Raw genomic sequence first — 20,478 nt, 5'->3', positions numbered from 1 at the left:
CACTAATCCCAACCCTAAGGCTAACCCTAACTTCACGCTCAACCTAACACTCACCCCAACCCTTATCCTCATACTAATCCTAATCCTAAACCTAACCGTAACCCTCACACTAACCCTAACCCTCACCCTAACACTAACCCGAACCCTCACACTAACCCTAACCCTAACCCTAAACCTAACCCTAAACCTAATCCTCACCCGAACCCGAACCCGAACCCTCACATTAAACTTCAACCTCATGCTAAACATCATCCTAACACTAACCCTCACCCTAATCCTAACCCTCACCATCACACTTAACCTAATCCTCAACCTAACCCTCAACCTCCCCCTAATCCTCACCTTTACCATTACCCTAAAACTTACCTAACAGAAACACTCACCCTCACACTCACCTTAACCCTCTGCTCACCCTAGCCCTCACCTTAACCTTAACCCTCACCCTAACACTAATAATAACCCTCACCCTCACCATAAACCTAACCCTAACCCTACCCTCACACTAACCCTCACCCTAACCTAAAACTAATTTTCACCTTAATCCTCACCCTTATCCTTACCCTATCCCTAACCCTCATCCTAACCCTAACCCTTACCCTAACCCTAACCCTCACCCTAAGATTAATCCTAACCCTAACTCTAACCCTCACCATCGCCTTAATCCTAACCCTAAACCTCACTCTCAACCTCACCCTCAGCCTAACACTAACCCTAAACATAACCCTCCCCCTCCCCCTCCCCCTAACCCTAACAATAACCTTACCATCACCCTCACCCTCACCCTCACTCTCACCCTAAACCTAACCCTAAACTTCACACTATCCTTAAACTTAATCCTTATCCTCACCCTATCCCTAATACTAACCCTTACGCTAACCCTCACACTAACCCTAACCCACACCCTAACCCTAACCCTCACCTTCACCCTCACCCTCACCCTCATGCTAACCCTCACCCTAACCCTTAACCTCAGCCTAACCCTAACTCTAACCCTAACCCTAACACTCACCCTAAACCTAACCCTCACGCTCAGGCTCATCCTAAACCTAACACTAACCCTAACCTTCAGCCTAACTCTAAAGCTAACATTAACCCTATCCCTAATCCTAACCCTAAACCTCACCTTATCCCTAATCCTAACCCTAAATCTCACCCTAAACCCAGCCCTAACCCTAACCCTCACACTTACCATAACCCTAATCCTCACCCTCACCATAAACCTAACCCTAACCCTAACTCTCACACTAAACCAATCCCTCACCCTTACCCTAACCCTCACCGTAACCCTAATTCTAATCCTCACCCTCACCCTAATCCTAATACTAAACCTTAACCTCACCCTCGCCCTTACCCTCAAACTAACGCTAAACCTCACCCTAACCCTAACCCTCACCATAATCCTCACCCTAACGCTAATACTTACCCTCACATACCCTCACCCTAAACCTAACCCTAACCCTCACACTAACCCTAACACACACCCTAACCCCAACCCTCACCCTAACCCTAACCCTCATTCTGAACCTAACCCTAAACCTCACCCTAACCCTAAACCTAACTCTCACCCTAACTCTCACCCTAACTCTCAACCTAACCCTCACCCTAACCCTATCCCTAACCCTAACACTAACCCAAACCCTAGGCCTCACCCTAACCCTAAATCTAAACCTCAGCCTCACAAATAGACTAACCCTCACCTTAACCCGAACTCTCAGCCTCACCCTAACACTCACCTTCACCCTAAAGCTCACCGTAACCCTAACCCTCAGCCTAACCCTAACCCTAACCCTCACCCTGACCCAAACCCTCACCCTAACCCTCACCGTCACCTTAATCCTCACCCTAACTCTACCTAACCCAAACCCTCACCCTCACCCTAAACTTCACCCTCACCCTAGCCGTCACCCTAACCCTATCCCTAAACTTAACCCTTAAACTAAACCTAATCCTCACCCTAAACCTGACTCTCACCCTAACCCTCACCCTAACCCTTACCCTCACCCTAACCATAACCCTAACCCTAAACTTCACCCTAACCCTCAACCTAACCCTAATGCTAACCCAAACCCTCGCCCTTACCTTAAACCTCAACCTAAACCTTACCCTCACCCTAACCCTAAAGCTAACCCTAATCCTCCCACTAATCCTAACCCTCACCCTAAACGTAACCCTAACCCTCACCGTCACCCTAACCCTCACCCTAACATTAACCATCACCCACACCCTAACCCTAACCATCACCCACACCCTAAACCTCACCCAAAACTTCACCCTCACCTATCCCTCACTCTCACCCTAACCCTCTCCCTGACCTTAAGCCTCACCCTAACACTCACCTAATGCTCACCCTAAACATAACCATAACATTTACCTAAACCAAACTCTCACACTGACCGTCACCCTAAAACCCACCCTCACCCTATACATAACCCTAACCATACCCCTCACCCTAACCCTCACCCTAACACGAAACCTAACCCACACCCTCACCCTAACCCTCACCATCACCCTAACACTCACCCTAGCACTAAGACTCACCCACAACCTAACCTCACCCAAAATCTAATCCTCTCCCAAACCCTAGCCCTCACACTAACCCTCACCCTCACATTAACCCTAAACCTCACCCTAACCCTCACCCTAACCCTAACACTATCCCTAACCCTCACCCTTTCCCTAACCCTCACCCTAACCCTTAACCTCACCCTAACCCTCACACTAACCCTAACCCTTAACCTAACACTACCCCTCCCCCTATCGCTCCCCCTCACCCTAACCCTCATCCTCACCCTAACCCTTACCCTCACCCAAACCCTCACACTCACGCTAACACTCACCCTCACCCAAAACATCACCCTAAGCCTAACCCTCACCCTAAACCTAACCCTCCCTCTAACACTCAAACTCAACCTAATCCTCACTCTAACCATAACCCTAACCCTTACCTAACCCAAACCCTCACCCTCACCCTAACCCAAACCCTCAACATAGCACTCACCCTAACCCTAACCCTAACCCTATCCCTATCCATATACTCACCCTCACCCTCAGCCTACCGCTAACCCTAAACCTAATCCTAACCCTCAACTTCACCATCAACCTCACCCTCACCCTAACCCTAGCCCTAACCCTCACCTTAACACTCACCCTAAGCCTTAACCTAACCCTAATCCTCACCCTCACCGTCACACTAACACTCACCCTAACCTTAACCCTCACCCATACCTTAAACCTCACCAGAACCTTCAGCCTCAGCCTAAACCTCACACTCAGCCTAACTCTCAACCTCACCCTATCCCTAACCCTCACCCTAACCCTAACCCTAAACCTAACCTTCACTCTAACAATAACCCTATCCCTCACCCTAACCCTAAGCCTAACCCTAACACTCACCCTAATCCTAACGCTAACCATAAACCTCACCCTAATCCTAACCCTAACCCTAACCCTTACCCTCACCCTAATCCTAATCCTAAGCCGAAACCTAACCCTCAAACTAACCCTAACCCTCACTTTAACCAAAACCCTACGCCTAACGCTAACCTTCAACCTATCCCTAACCCTAACCCTAACCCTAACCCTATCCCTTACCTAACCGAAACCCTCATGCTCACCCTCACCCTAACCCTAACTCTCACCCTAACCCTAACACTTACCTTCACCCTAACCCTCACCCAAACGCTAATCCTCTCGCTAAACCCTAAACCTAAACCTTACATTACCGAAACCCTCACCCTCACCCACAACTTCAACCTAACCCTAACCCTAACCCTCACCCTCACCCTAACACTCACAATAAACCTTACCCTCACAGTAACCCTAAACCTAACCCTAATGCTAACACTCATACTAACCCTATCACTCACCCTAACCCTAAACCTAATCCTAAAGGACACCCTATCCCTCACCCTAACCCTAACCCTAACCCTAACCCTCAGCCTAACCCTAACTCTCACCCTCAATATAACCGGAAACCTAACCCTAAACCTCACCCTAACTCTAAACCTAACCCTCATCCTCACCCTAACACTCACACTCACCCTAACCCTAACACTAACCCTAACCATCACACTAACCCTAAACCTCACACTACCCCTTACCCTACCCCTGACCCTAACCCTCAACATAAACCGAACCCTCATCCTAACCCTAAGCCTCACGCTCACCCTCAACCTCACCCTCACCCTCACCAGCACCCTAACCCTCACTTTAAACCTTACCCTCACCCGACCCTAACATTAACACTAATGCAAACCCTCACCCTAAACCTAATACTCACCCAAACCCTAAGCCAACACTAACCCTAACCCTCAACCTAAACCTCACCCTAACCCTAATACTATCCGTATCCCTCACCCTCACCCTAACACTCACCCTAACACTTACTATCACCCTAACCCTCACCCTCACCCGAACCCTTTCCCTAACCCTAAACCTACCCTAACCCTCACCCTCACCCTAACCCTAAAATTTACCTCACCCTAACCCTAACCCTAACCCTCACCATAACACTCATCTAACCCTAACCCTAACCCTAACACTCATCGTAACAATAAGCCTAACCCTAATCCTCTCCCTCACCCTCAATCTCAGCCTAAACCTAATCCTCACCCTACCCCTTACCCTCACCCTACCATAACCTTAACCTTAACCTTAACCCTCGACCTAACCCTAACTCTAAACCTAACCCTAACCCTAACCCTCACCGTTAAACTAACCCTAACCCTAATTGTAACCATCACCCTACCCTAGACACTAAAACCAACCCTAACCCTAAATCTCACCCTCAACCTAACACTCACCCTAAACCTTACACTCGCCCTATCCATAACCCACACCCTAACCCTCACCCTAATCCTAACCCAAACACTAACTCTCACACTCACCCTAAGCATAACCCTAACCCTAACCCTCATCCTAACCCTCAACCTAACCCTAACGCTATACCCAAACCTCACCCTCACCCTAAACCTCGCCCTAAACATTACGCTCACCCTAACCCCAATGCTAACCCTAACCCTCACACTAACCCTAACCCTAATCCTCACCCTCAACATGAATCTAACCCTAACCTAACCCTCACAATAAACCTAACCCTCAACCTAACCCTAACCTTCACACTAAACAGAACCCTCAGGCTCAACCTAACCCTACTCCTCAGCCTAACACTCACCCTAACCCTAAACCTCAACCTAACCCTAACCCTAACCCTCACCCTCACCCTCACCCTAAGCCTCTTCCTAACCCTAAGCCTAACCTTAACACTCACCCTAACCCTATCCCTCACCCTAACCCTAACACTCAACCTAACCCTCACCCTAAACCTAACCTTAACTCTCACCTTAAGCCTCACCCTTAACCTAACCCTAAACCTAACAGTCACCCTCACGCCCACTTTAAACGTCAGTCTAAACCTAACCCTAACCCTAACACTAACTGAAAACCTCACACTAAACCTAACCCTCACCCCTACCCTAAACCAAACCCTAACCCTCATACTAAATGTAACCCTCACAATAACCCTAATCCTACAGCTCAGCCTACCCCTAACCCGAACACTAACCATAACCTTAAGCCTAACCCTATCCCTAACCCTAACTGTAAACCTCACTCTAACCCTAGCCCTCACAATAACACTGACCGTAAACCTAACCCTAACCTCACACTAAACATAACCTTCACCCTAACCCTAACCCTAATATTAACCATAACTCTCACCCTAACCCTCACCTTAACACTAACCCTAACCCTCACCATCACGCTAACCCTCACCCTAAACCATATCATCACAATAAACCCTCACCCTTAATCTTACCATCATCCTACCCTAACCCTAACACTAACCCTCACCCTAACCCTAACACTCACCCAAAACATAACCCTAACACTAACCCTAACCCTCAACCTAAACCTCACCCTAACCCTAACCTTAAACCTAAACCTCACCCTACCCCTCACCCTAAACCTAATCCTAACCCTAAATCACACCCTCACCCTAATATAAACCCTAACACTTACCCTCACCCTAACCCTCACCCTCTTCCTAACCCTAACCCTAAACCTAACCCTCACCCTTACCCTCACCCTAAACCTACTCCTAAACCTCACCTTCACCCTAACCCTCTCCCTAACCCTAACCCTAACCCTAACCCTCACCCTCACCCTCAACCTCAAACTAACCCTAACCCTACCCCTCACCCTAACCCTCATCCTAACCCTAACCCTAACCCTAACACTCATCGTAAACCTAACACTAACCCTAATCCTCAACCTCACCCTCAGCCTAAACCTAATCCTTACCCTACCCCATACCCTCACCCTACCCTACCCAAAATGTAACCCTAACCCTCACTATAACCCTAACACTCACCTTAACTGTAAATCTAACACTAACCCTGACCCTCACCCTAAAACTAACCTTAACCCTAACTGTAACCATCAACCTACCCCTCACCCTAAACCTAACCCTAACCCTAAATCTCACCCTCACCCTAACACTCACCCTAACCGTTATCCTCGCCCTAACGATCACCCGCACCCTAACCCTCACCATAAACCTAACCCAAACCCTAAATCTCACCCTCACCCTAACTATAACCTAACCCTAACATTCATCCTAACCCTCAAGCTAACCCTAAAGATAACCGAAAACCTCACCTTCACCCACACCCTAACCATAACCCTAACCATCATCCTAACCTTCACCCTACTCTAACCCTAACCCTAAACCTAACCCTCACCTTAACCCTAATACTCACCCTAACTGTAAACCTAACACTAACCCTAACCCTCACCCTAAAACTAACCTTAACTCTAACTATAACCATTGCCCTACCCCTCACCCTAAACCTAACCCTAAACCTAAATCTCACCCTCATGCTAAAACTCATCCTAACCGTTACCCTCGACCTAACCATCACCCTCACCCTAACCCTCACCCTAAACCTAAACAAAACCCTAACCCTCCCCCTCACACTAACCATACCCCTAACCCTAACCCTCATCCAAAACCTCAACCTAACACTAACGCTAACCCAAAACCTCACACTCACCCTAAACCTCACTCTAAACTTTACTCTCACCGTAACACTAACCCTAACCCTCACACTAATCCTAACCCTCACCCTAACCCTAACCATATCCCTCACCCTAACCCTCACCCTAACACGAACATTAACCCTAACCCTCACCCTAACCCAAACCCTCACCGTAACACTTACCCTCACATTAACCCTCACCCTAACCTAACCTTAACACTCACCTTAACCCTCACCCTTAACCTAACCCTAACCCTAACCCTCACCCTAACGCTCACCGTAAACGTCAACCTAAACCTAACCCTAACCCTATCCCTAACCGAAACCCTTACACTAAACCTAACCCTCACCCTAACCCTAAACCTAACACTAACCCTCACACTAAATGTAACCCTCACAATAACCCTAATCCTACCCCTCAACCTAAGCCTCACCCTAACCCAAACCGTAACCTTAAGCCTCACACTATAACTAACACTAACCCTCACACTCACCCTCACCCTAGCCCTCACCCTAACACTGACCCTAACCCTAACTCTCACCCTAACCCTCATCCTAACCTAACCCTAACCCTGACACTCACCCTAACCCTAAACCAAACCCTAACACTCACCCTCAACCTCACCCTCAACCTAACACTTACCCCCACCCTAAAACTTACATTCACCCTAACCTAACCCTACCCTAACCCTAACTCTCACACCTATCCCTAACACTCACCCAAAACCTAACCCTCACACTAAACCTAACCCTCACACTAACCTTCACCCTAACACTAAACATAACCCTAACCCTAACCCTAACACTCACCCAAAACTTAACCCTAACTCTAAACCTAACCCTCATTCTAACCTTTACACTCACCCTAATGCTCACCCTAACCTTTACCCTAACCCTAACCGTCACCCCGAACCAAACCCTCACCCTAAACCTCACCGTCAACCTATTCCTCATCCTAAACCTAACCATAAAATTTTCCTAAACTAAACCCTCACCCTCACCCTCACCCTAAAAACCGCCTTCACCCTATCAATAACCCTAACAATACCCCTCACCCTAACCCTCACACTAACACAAACTCTAACCCAAACCCTCGCCCTAACCCTCACCGCCACTCTAACCCTCACCCTAACCCTAAGACTCACCCACAACCTAACGCTCACCCTAACCCTAAGACTCACCCAAAACCTAACCCTCACCCAAAATCTCACCGTCACCCTAACCCTAGACCTCAACCTAACTCTAAACCTAACCTTAACCCTAACCCTAAACCTAACCCTCACCCTCACCCTAACCCTAACCCTAAACTTCACCCTAACACTAACCCTCACCCTTACCCTAAGCCTAAGCCTAACACTAACCCAAAAACTAATCCTAAGCCTAGCCCTCACGCTCACCCTCACTCTAAACCTAACCCTAAACCTCAACCTCACACTCACCCTAACCCTAACCCTGAACCTAACACTCACCTTAACCCTAACCCTAACCCTAACGCTAACACTCACCATAAACCTAACCCTAATCCTCACCCTAACCTTCCCCCTAACCCTAACGCAAACCTAAACCTCACCCTCACCCTAACACTGACCCTAACCCTTACCCTCACCCTAATCCTAAACCTATTCCTAAATCTAACCCTCACACTAACCCTAAACCTCACCCTAACAATAACCCTTCCCCTCACGCTAACACTCAACCTGTCCCTAACCCTAACCCTAACCCTAACCCTATCCCTTCCCTAAACGAAACCCTCAAGCTCACCCTCACCCTAACACTAACCCTCACCCTTACCCTAACAATTACCCTCACCCTACACATCACCCTCTCTAACCGTCACCCTAATCCTAAACCTAAACCTTACACTAACCCTAACCCTCACCCTAAATTTCACCCTCACCCTAATCCTCACCCTAACAATAACCCTAATCCTAACTCTCATCCTCACACTCACCGTAAGCCTAAACCTAACCCTAACCCTAACCCTCACCCTCACACTAACCCTAACCCTAACTGTTACCCTAAACCTCACCTTCACCCTCACCCTAACCCTTACCCTAACCCTAACCCTAACCCTCAAACTAACCCGAACCCTAACCCTCACCCTAAAACTCATCCTAAGCCTAACACTCACCCTAGACCTCACCCTAACGTTAACACTAATCCTAACCCTCCCCCTCAACCTAACCCTCAGCCTAATAATTACCCTCACCCTCGCCTTAACATTAACCCTCACAATATCCCTAACCCTCATCCTAAACCTAACCCTCACCATAACCCTAACCCTACCCTTCACCGTAACCCTAACCCTAACCCTAACGCTAACCCTCACCCTAACCCTCACCCTCACACTAACCCTCATTCTCAACCTAACCCTCACCCTAACCCTAACCCTCACCCACACTCTAACCCTCATCTTCACCCGAACTCTCACTCTCATGCTAAAGCTCACCCTCACCCTAAACATCAACCAACCCTAACTCTCAGCCTAACCCAAACGCTAACACTCACTCTAACCCAAAATCTCACCCTAACCCTCATTCTCACGCTAACCCACACCCTAACCCACACTCTAACACTTACCCTCACCCTAACCCTCACACTAACCCTAAACCTAACTCTCTCCCTCACCCTCACCCTTACACTACCCCTTACTCTAACCCTCACCCTCACCCTCACAATCACTCTAAAACTAACCCCACTCTAAGCCTCAACCTAATCCTCTCCCTCACCCTAATCCTATCCCTCACCCTCACCCTCACCCTAACCCTAACCCTAACCCTCACCCTAAGCCTAAACCTAATCCTATCCCTCTCCCTCACCCTCACCCTCAGCTTAACACTAACCCTAACCCAAACCCTCACCCTCACTCTCACCCTAACCCTAACCCAAACCCTAACCCTAACCCTAACGCTATCCCTCACCCACACCCTATCCCATACCATTTCCTGAACACTCACCATCACTTTAACCCCCACACTCACCCTAAACATCATCCTAAGTCTAACCCTCACCCTAACCCTAACTCTAACCCTCACCCTTATCCTAAGCCTCAACCTCACCCTCACATTAAGCCTAAACCTAATCCTAAGACTAACCCTAAACGTAACCCTCACTCTCACCCTCATCCGAACCTTAACCCTAACGCTAACCCTAACGCTCACCCTCAACCTCACCCTAACCCTAACCCTAACCCTCACCCTATCCCTCACCCTCACCCTAACCCTATCCCTCACACTCACCCGCACCCTGACCCTAACTCTAACACTAAACCTAACCCTAACCCTAACCCTTAGCCTAACCCTAACTCGAACCTTAACCCTCACCCTCAACATAATCCTAAACCTAACCCTAACCATCAACCTCAACCTCACCCTCACCCTCACCCTAACCCTAACCCTAACTCTTACCCTAACCCTCACACTCACCCTCAGCCTAACCCTTACCCTAACCCTAACCCTAAACATCACACTAACACTAACCCTCACCCTAAACATAACCCTCACCATAACCCTAACCCTACCCCTCACACTAACCCTAACCCTAATGCTAAACCTCACCCTAACCCTCACCCTCATACTAACACTCATTCTCAACGGAACCTTCACCCTAACCCTATCCCTCACCCACACCCTAACCCTCATCTTCACCCGAACTGTCGCTCTCACCCTAAAGCTCACCCTCACCCTAAATATCACCCTCAACCTGACTCTCAGCCTAACCAGAACCCTAACACTCATTCTAACCCAAAACCTCACACTAACCCTCATTCTCCCCGTAACACACACCCTAACCCTCACCCTGAAACTTACCCTCACCCTAACCCTCACACTAACCCTGAACCTAACTCTCACCCTCACATTCACCCTTACATTAACCTTACCCTAACCCTAACCCTCACCCTCACAATCACCCTAAAATTAACCCCACTCTGACCCTCACCCTAACCCTCACCCTCATCCTCACCCTAACCCTAACCCTAACCCTAACTCTCACCCTCATCCTAATCCTAACCCTAAATCTTACCCTAACCCTCACCCTAAAACGTATCCTCACGCTAACCCCAACTCTCACACCACCCCTAAACCTAAACCTCACCCTGCACCTCATTCAAACCCTAACACTAGCCCTAACCATCACCCTAAAATTCACCCTCACCCTTACCCTCAACATAACCCTCATCCACACTCTAACACTAACCCTAACAATAAACATCACTCTAACCCTCACCCTAACCTTAACCCTAATCCTAAACCTATTCCTTACCCTCACCCTGAACATAATCCTAACTCTAAATCTAACCCTAACCCTAACCCTCATCCTAAACCTAACCCTAACCTTCACCCTGAACCTAACTCTAAACCTCAACGTATCCCTCAACCTAACCCAAACTCTAACCTACCCCTCAACCTCACCCAAACCATAAACCTAACCCTCACCCTAACCCTCATCCTAACTTTAACCTTAACCCTAATACTCACCCTAACACTAACCCTAACCATAACACTCATCCTCACCCGAATCCTCACCCTCACAGTAACCCTAACCCTAACCCTAACCCTCACCTTAGGCCTCACTCTAAGCCTAACCCTCAACCTAACACTTACCCTCACCCTAACCCTCACCCTAATCCGAACCCTAAAGCTAACCCTAACCTTAAACATCACCCTAACCCTCACCCTAACCCTAACCCTTACCCTCACCCTAACCCTAACACTAAACCTCACCATAACTCTCACCCTAACCCTACTGCTCAGCTTAACACTCACCCTAACCCTATTCCTCACCCTCAAACTCACCCTAAGACTTACACTAACCCTAACCCTAACGCTCACCCTAAAACTTATCTTCACCCTAACTCTAACCCTCACCCTAACCCTAACCCTCACCCTCACCCAAACCCTCACCCTCAACCTAGGCTTCACCCTAAGCCTAACCCTAACACACACCCTAAACCTCACCCTCACCCTAACCCTAAACATCACTGTAACCCTCACCCTAACAATAACCCTAATCCTAAACCTATTCCTCAACCTCATCCTCACCCTAAACTTAACTCTAACTCTCACCCTAACACTAACCCTCACCCTAAACCTAACTCTAACCTTCACCCTCACCCTAAATCTAAAGCACAACATATCCCTCAACCTAACCCTAACTCTAACCCTATCCCTCCACCTCACCCTAACCCTAACCCTACCACTCACCTTAACCCTCATCCTAACCTTAACCTTAACCCTAATACTAACCCTAATCCTAATCCTAACCATAACACTCACCCTCACCCTAATCCTCACACTCACGGTAACCCTCACCCTAACCCTAACCCTCACCTTAGGCCTCACCCTAAGACAAATGTAAACCTAACCCTAACCCTCACACTCAACCTACCCCTTACCCTCACCCTAACCCTCACCCTAACCCTAACACTAACCCTAAACTTAAACATCACCCTAAACCTCACCCTAACCCTAATCCTTATCCTTACATTAACCCTAAACCTAAACCTCAAACTACACCTCACACAAACCCTAACCCTAACCCTAACCCTAACCTTAACCTTCACCTTCACCCTTACCCTCAACCTTACCCTCAACCTAACCCTAACCCTAACCCTAACACTCACCCGAACCCTCACCCTAACCCTTATCCTAAACCTAAACCTCACCCTAAATCTAACACTCAACCTAAACCTCACCCTAACCCTCAACCTCACCCTCACTCTAATCCTTACCCTAAACCTCAACCTAACCCTGAAACTAACCCTAACACTCAACCTCACCCTAACCCTAAACCTAACCCTAACCCTCACCCTAACCCTCACCATAACCCTAATCCTAACCCTAACCCACACCCTAACCCTAACCCTCACCCTCACCCTTAACTTCACCCTAACTCTAACCCTCACCCTAATCCTAAACATAAACCTCACCCTAACCCTAACTTTCAACCTAAGCTTTACCCTCACCTTAATTCTCACCCTAACCCTAACGCTTACATTAACGCTAAATCTAATCCTAACCCTCACCCTCACCCTCACCCTAACCCTAAACCTAACCATTCCCCTATCCCTCACATTCAACCTCACTCTAACCCTAAATCTAACCCTAACCCTAACCCTCAAACAAACCCTAACCCTAACGCTCACCGTAACTCTCATCCTAACCCTAACCTGAACCCTAACCCTATCCCTAACCCTACACCTCACCCTATCTTTAAGCCTAAACCAAACCCTCAACCTCAACCTAATCCTCAGCCTAACAATTACACTCACCCTCACCCTAACCCTCAACCTCACGCTAACCCTCACTGTCACCCTAACCCTAACCCTCACCCACACCCTAACCCTCATCTTCACCCGAACACGCACCCTCACCCTAACCCTCACCCTCACCCTAAATATCACCGTACCCCTAACTCTCAGCCTAACCCTAACCCTAACACTCACCCTAACCCAAAATCTCACCATAACCCTCACTCTCACTCTAACCATCAACCTAACACTCACCCTAACCCTTACCCTCACCCTAACCTTCAAACTAAACCTACACGTCGCCCTCACCTTCAACCACAGCCTCACCCTTACATTAACCCTCAACATAACCCTAACCCTCACCCTAACCCTAACTACTACCTAAACCTCAGCCTCAACCTAAACTTCACCATAAGCCTTACCCTCACCCTAAACCTCACCCTAACCCTAACCTTCATCCTAACTCTAACCCTCAACCTAACCCTCATCCTCATCCTAAAACTCACCCTAACCCTTACCCTCACCCTAACCCTAACCCTAACCCTAACTCTAACTGTAACCCTCACACTAACCCAAACCTCACCCTAACCCTAACCCTAACCCTCACCCTCACCCTAATACTCAAGGTCAACCTAACCCTCACCCTAACCCTAACGCTCACCCACACCCTAACCCTCAAAATCACCATCATCCTCACCCTAAACCTCACCCTCAACCTAGCCCTCACCATAAACGTAACACTAACCCTTACCTAAACGAAACCCTCACCCTTACCCTCACGCTCACCCTAACCCTAACCCTCACCCTCACACTAACACTTTCCCTCACCATAACCCTCACGATAACCCTAACCCTCACACTCACCCTACCTCTAACCTTCAACCTAAACTGAACCCTCACATGAACCCTCACCTCACAGTAACCCTAACCATCACCCAAAACATCACCCTAAACCTAACCCTCACCCTCACCCTAACCCTAAACCTAACCCTCCCTCTAACCCTCAAACTCACCCTAATCCTCACCCTAACCATAACCCTAATCTTACCTAAGCGAAACCCTCACCCTCACCCTCACCCTAACCCTTACCCTCATCCTAACCCTTATCGTAACCCTAACACTCACCCTAACCCTAAATCTAAACCTCACCGTCACCCAATCCCTAACGCTAATCTAACCCTAACCCTCAGCCTAACCCTCAGCTTAACCCTAGCACGATCCCTAACCCTCACTCTCACTTTCACCCTCACTCTCACACTAACCCTTAACCTCAACCTAATCCTCACACTAACCCTAACCTTAACCCTCATCTTCACCCTAACCCTCACCCTCTCCCGAAACATCAACTCAATGTAACCCTCAACTTCACTGAAAACTTCACCAAAATCCTAACCATCAAACTAACCCTAATCCTAACCCTCACCCTAACCCTAACCCTCCCCCTAAATTTCAAACTCAGCCTTTTCCTCACCCTAAACATAACCCTAACCCTTACCTAACCCAAACCCTCACCCTCACACTCACTCTCACCCTAAACCTCAACATCACACTCACCCTCAACCTCAGCCTATCCCTATGCCTAACCCTCACCCTCACACTCACCCTCACACTCAGCCTATCCCTAATTCTAAACCTAATCCTAACCCTAAATTTCAACCTGACCCTCATCCTCACCCTCACCCTAACCCTAACCCTCACCCTAACCCTTAACCTCACCCTAACCCTTACCCTAACTCTAAGCCTAAACCTAACCCTCACCCTACCCCTCACCGTAAACCTAACCCTAACCCTAAAATTCATCCTAACCCTCACCCTCTCCCTAACCCTAACCCTAACCCTTAACATCACTCTAACCCTCACCCTTACCTTAACCCTAATCCTAAACCTATTCCTTAACCTCACCCTCAACCTAACCTTAACTTTAATTCTAACCCTAACCGTAACCCTCACCCTAAACCTAACCCTAACTTCACCCTCACCCTAACTCTAAACCTCAACCTAGCCCTCAACCTAACCCTAACTCTAACCCTAACCCTCAACCTCACCCTAACCCTAACCCTACCACACACACTAACCCTCATCCTAACCTTAACCTTAACCCTAATACTCACCCTAAACCCTAAACCTAACCATAACACTCACCCTCACCCTAAACCTCACCCTCACGGTAACCCTCACCCTAACGCTAACCCTAACCTTAGACCTCACCCTAAGCCTATCCCTAAACTGAACCCTAACACTCACCCTGAACCTAACCCTTACCCTCATCCTAACCCTCACCCTCACCCTAAACCTAACCGTAAACATCACCCTAAACCTCACCCTAACCCTTAACCTCACCCTAACCCTAACACTACCCCTCACCATCAACCTCACCCTAACCCTACTGCTCAGCCTAACACTGACCCTAACGCTATTCCTCACCCTCAAACTCACCCTAAAACTTACACTAACCCTAACCCTAACTCTCACCCTAAAACTTATCCTCACCCTAACTCTCACCCTCAACGTAACCCTAACTCTAACCCTAACCCTCAACCTCACCCTAACTCTAACCCTACCACTCACACTAACCCTCAACCTTACCTTAACCTTAACCTAATACTCACTCTATCCCTAACCCTAACCATAACACTCACCCTCACCCTAATCCTCACCCTCACGGTAACCCTCACCCTAAAACTAACCCTCACCTTAGGCCTCACCCTATGCCTAACCCTAAACCTAACCCTAACCATCATCCTCAACCTAACCCTTACCCTCACCCTAACCAGAACCCTCACCAAAACCAGAACCCTATCCCTAACCTTAACATCACCCTAAACCTCTCCCTAACCCTAACCCTTACCCTCACCCTAACCCTAACACTAATCCTCACCATAAACCTCACCCTAACCCTACTGCTCAGCCTAACACTCACCCTAACGCTATTCCTCACCCTCAAACTCACCCTAAAACTTACACTAACACTAACCTTAACGCTCACCCTAAAACTTATCCTCACCCTAACTCTAACCCTCAACCTAACCCTAACGCTCACCCTCATCCTAACCCTCACCCTCACCCTAGGCCTTACCCTAAGGCTAAACCTAACCGTAACCAGAAACCTCACCCTAACCCTCACCCTCACCCTCAATCTCACGGTCACACTCACCCTAACCCTAACCCTCACCCTCACGCTAACCCTTAACTTCACCCTAACACGAAACCTCACAAGAACCCTCACCTCACGGTAACCCTCACCCTCACCCAAAACATCACCCTAAACCTAACCCTCACCCTAACCCTAACCCTAACCCTCACCCTAACCCTAACCCTCCCTCTAACCCTCAAACTCACCCTAATCCTCACCCTAACCATAACCCTAACTCTTACTTAAGCGAAACCCTCACCCTCACCCTAACCCTCACCCTCATCCTAACACTTACCTTAACCCTAACACTCACCCTAACCCTAACCCTAAACCTCATCCTAACCCTCACCCTTAACCTTCCCCCCACCATAAGCCTAACCTTAACACTAACACTAATCCTCACACTAATGCTAACCCTAACACTAACCCTAACACTACCCCTCACCCTAATCTTCATCCTAATCCTAACCCTAAACCTCACACTCAACATAACCCTAACCATAACCCTCACCCTAAACCTAAACCTAAACCTCAGCCTCACCCTCACCCTCAACATAACCCTACCCTACCCCTCATCCTAACTCTAACCCTAACCCTAACACTCTCACTAAAACTAAACTTAACCCTAAAACTCACCCTCACTCTCAACCTCATCCAAACACTAACAGCCACCCTGACCCTTACCCTCACCCTAACCATAAACCTAACACTAACCCTAACCCTCACACTAACCCTAAAACTCACCCTAACCATAACCCTAACACTAACCCTAAAGCTCACCCTAACCCTGACCCTACCCTAACCATAACCCTAACCCTACCCTTCCACCTAACCCTAAACCTAACCCTAACACTCAACCTTATCCTAACCCTCACCCTTACACTTAACATCACGGTAACCCTAACCCTCCCACTAACCCTAACACTCACTATAACTCAAACCCTACCCCTCACACTAAACCTAACCCTAACACTAACCCTCACCTCAACCCTCACCCTCACCCTCACCCTAACCCTAACCCTAACCCTCACACTAAATCTAACCCTCACCCTAACTCTAATACTAACCCTAACCCTCACACTAAACCTAACCCTCACGCTAACCCTAAGAGTATCTCTCAGATTAACCCTCACGCTAACCCTAACTCTAACCCTAAACCTCACCCTATCCTAACCCTAAACCTTACTCTTACCCTCACACTAGCCCTCACACTAAAACTAACACTAACCCTAACACTCACCCTAACCGTCACTCTCACCCTAACAGTAACCCTCACCTTCACCCTCACCCTCAGCCTAAACCTAACCCTAACACTAATCCTAACCCTAAACATCACCCTCAGGCTCACCCTAACTCTAAACCTAACCTTAACCCTAACACTCACCCTATTGCTAACGCTAAACCAAACCCTCACACTAAACCTAACCCCAACACTCACACTAATCCTAACACTCACCCTAACCCCAATCCTAGACCTTACCCTAACCCTCACAGTAACACTAACCCTAACCCTAACCCTGACCCTAACCCTAACCTTAATCCTCACCCACACCCTAACCCTCACTGTCAGCTTAACCCTCACCCTAACCTTAACCCTCACCCACACCCTAACATTCACCGTCAACCCAAACCTCACCCTCACCCTAAACATCATCCTAACCATTAGCCTCACCTTAATCCTAAACTTAATCCTCAGCCTAACCCTAACCCTCACCCTAACACTCACCCCCACCCTAAACCTCTCCCTAAACCTAACCCTAACCATTTCCCTTACCCTAACCCTCACCCCCTAACCCTCACCCTCACCCTAAGCTTCACGCTCACCCTAGTCCTCACCCTAACCCTAACTCTAACTCTAACAATAACCCTCACTCTCACTCTCAGCCTAAACATAACCCTAACTCTAATCCTCACCATAACCCTCACCCTCAACCTAAAACTAACCCTAACCTTAACACTCACCCTAACCCTAACCCTAACATTAACCCTAACCCTCAACTTAACCCTCACCCTAACACTAACCCTAACCCTAATAGTCACCCTCACACTAATCCTCACACTAACCCTAAACCTAACCCTCACACTAACCCTCACCCTAACACTCACCCTAACCATAAACCTCACTCTCACCCTAATCTTCAAACTATTACTCTCACCCTAAACGTAACCCTAACCCAAACTCATTCCCTCACACTAAACCTATCCTTCACCCTAAACCTAAACCTAAACCTCACCCTAACCCTTACCCTAACCCTAGCCTAACACTAACCCTCACCCTAAACATAACACTCATGCAAACCCTAAGCCTAACAATAACCCTAACCCTCACCCTAACCCTCAACCTAACCCTAACCCTAACCCTATCACTAACCGTAACACTAAATCTAACCCTTACCATCACCCTCACCCTCACCCTCAGCCTAACCCTAAACCTCACCCTAACCCTAACCCTAACACTAAGCCTAACCCTAACCCTAACCCTCACACTAACCCTAACACTAACCCTAACCCTACCCCTACCCCCACCCTCCCCCTAACCCTAACCCTCACCCTAACCCTAACCCTAACACTAACCCACACCCTAAAACTCACCCTCTCCCTCACCCTCACTCTCTACATAACCCTCACCCAAAGCCTAACCCTAAACCTCATACTCATCCTCACCCTCATCTTACCTTTACCCTCACCATAACCCTAAACCTCACACTATCCCTAATCCAAACCCTAACTCTAACCCTACCCCGCACCCTAATCCTCAGCGTTAACCTAACCCTAACCCTAACCCTCACAATAAACCTAACTCTAAACCTCACCCTCACCCTCATCCTCACCTTAACCCTAACCCGACCTTTCACCCTATAACTAACCATAAACCTCAACCTCAACCTCACCCTCAGCCTAACCCTAACCTGAACCCTAATACTCACACTCACCCTCACACTAATTCTAACCCTAACCATACCCCTAACGCACACCATCACCCTCCCCCTCCCCCTCACCCTAACCCTAACCCTAACCCTCACCCTTGCCCTAACCCTAACCCTCATCCTAACCCTAACCCTAAGCCTCACCCTTAACCTAAGCATAATCCTAACCCTAACACTCACCCTAACCCTCAACCTAATCCTAATGCTAACCCAAACCCTCACCCTCACGCTATACCTCACCCTAACCCTTAAACTCACAAGAACCCTAACCAAAACCCTAACTCTCACACTACTCCTAACCCTCACGCTAAAACTAACTGTAGGGAGCCAGGGTAAACGCCATTACAAAATGGCGCCCACTCCCTTGCAGCTTTGAGGTAAACACTCCCTTTCAGGAGGTGCTTGGCGGGACGGTGGGTCCTGGGTTTTGTGCATGCGCGAGCCACGTAGGGTCCCCGTCCAATCCCGTGGCACCTGGTGACGGTGAAAGGCAGACGACCAATGATAGAAAGACCCGTGTTCCTATTCCCTATATAAGTGGCCATGTTTCGGGTGAACGGTCTCTCGCGCTCAACCTCTCCCATCAACTAAAAGGCTCTCCAATAAAGCGTGATCTGAGAAGACTTCTGGTGTGGTGTTCGTTCTTCCTCGCTCGTCGAGAAGGCGCGCACCGCAAAGTGGTGCCGAAACCCGGGACCCGCGTGAGAGGCCGAACCGGAGCCAGAACTCAACACGTGGAGAGGGGACGTCGGTAAGTATCCCCCGGTATGCTGTTCACTGTAGATTTAGATATTTATTGGTTGCTTGCATTGCTTCTTCCCTTGTGGCTTGTCTTTTTGATGGTGCGCACTTGCCTTGAGGAGGGAGGGTTTGATTTAATCCAGGAAGGATGCAAATTACTAACACGGCGTCAGGATAGTCTATCAGAGTCAGCATCCAGTAATGGGGAGGAAAATAGGCCTAAAAGAAAAAGGGAAAAAGGACAAAAGGATCCTAAAGAATTAAAGCAGGAGGGACTGCAGCCCTCAAAAAAGGAGGGGGTCTCAAGGAGACCCCCATGCCCTTCTTTAAAAGCAAACCGGTTCTAAGCCCTACATGTGGAAGGGCGGGACCAAGAATGCAGTGATTTTG

This window comes from Dipodomys merriami, unplaced genomic scaffold (genome assembly GCF_024711535.1).
Source record: "Dipodomys merriami isolate MVZ:Mamm:240054 unplaced genomic scaffold, mDipMer1.0.p SCAF_47, whole genome shotgun sequence".
NCBI classification, from domain to species: domain Eukaryota; kingdom Metazoa; phylum Chordata; class Mammalia; order Rodentia; family Heteromyidae; genus Dipodomys; species Dipodomys merriami.
This window is presented reverse-complemented; position numbering follows the sequence as displayed.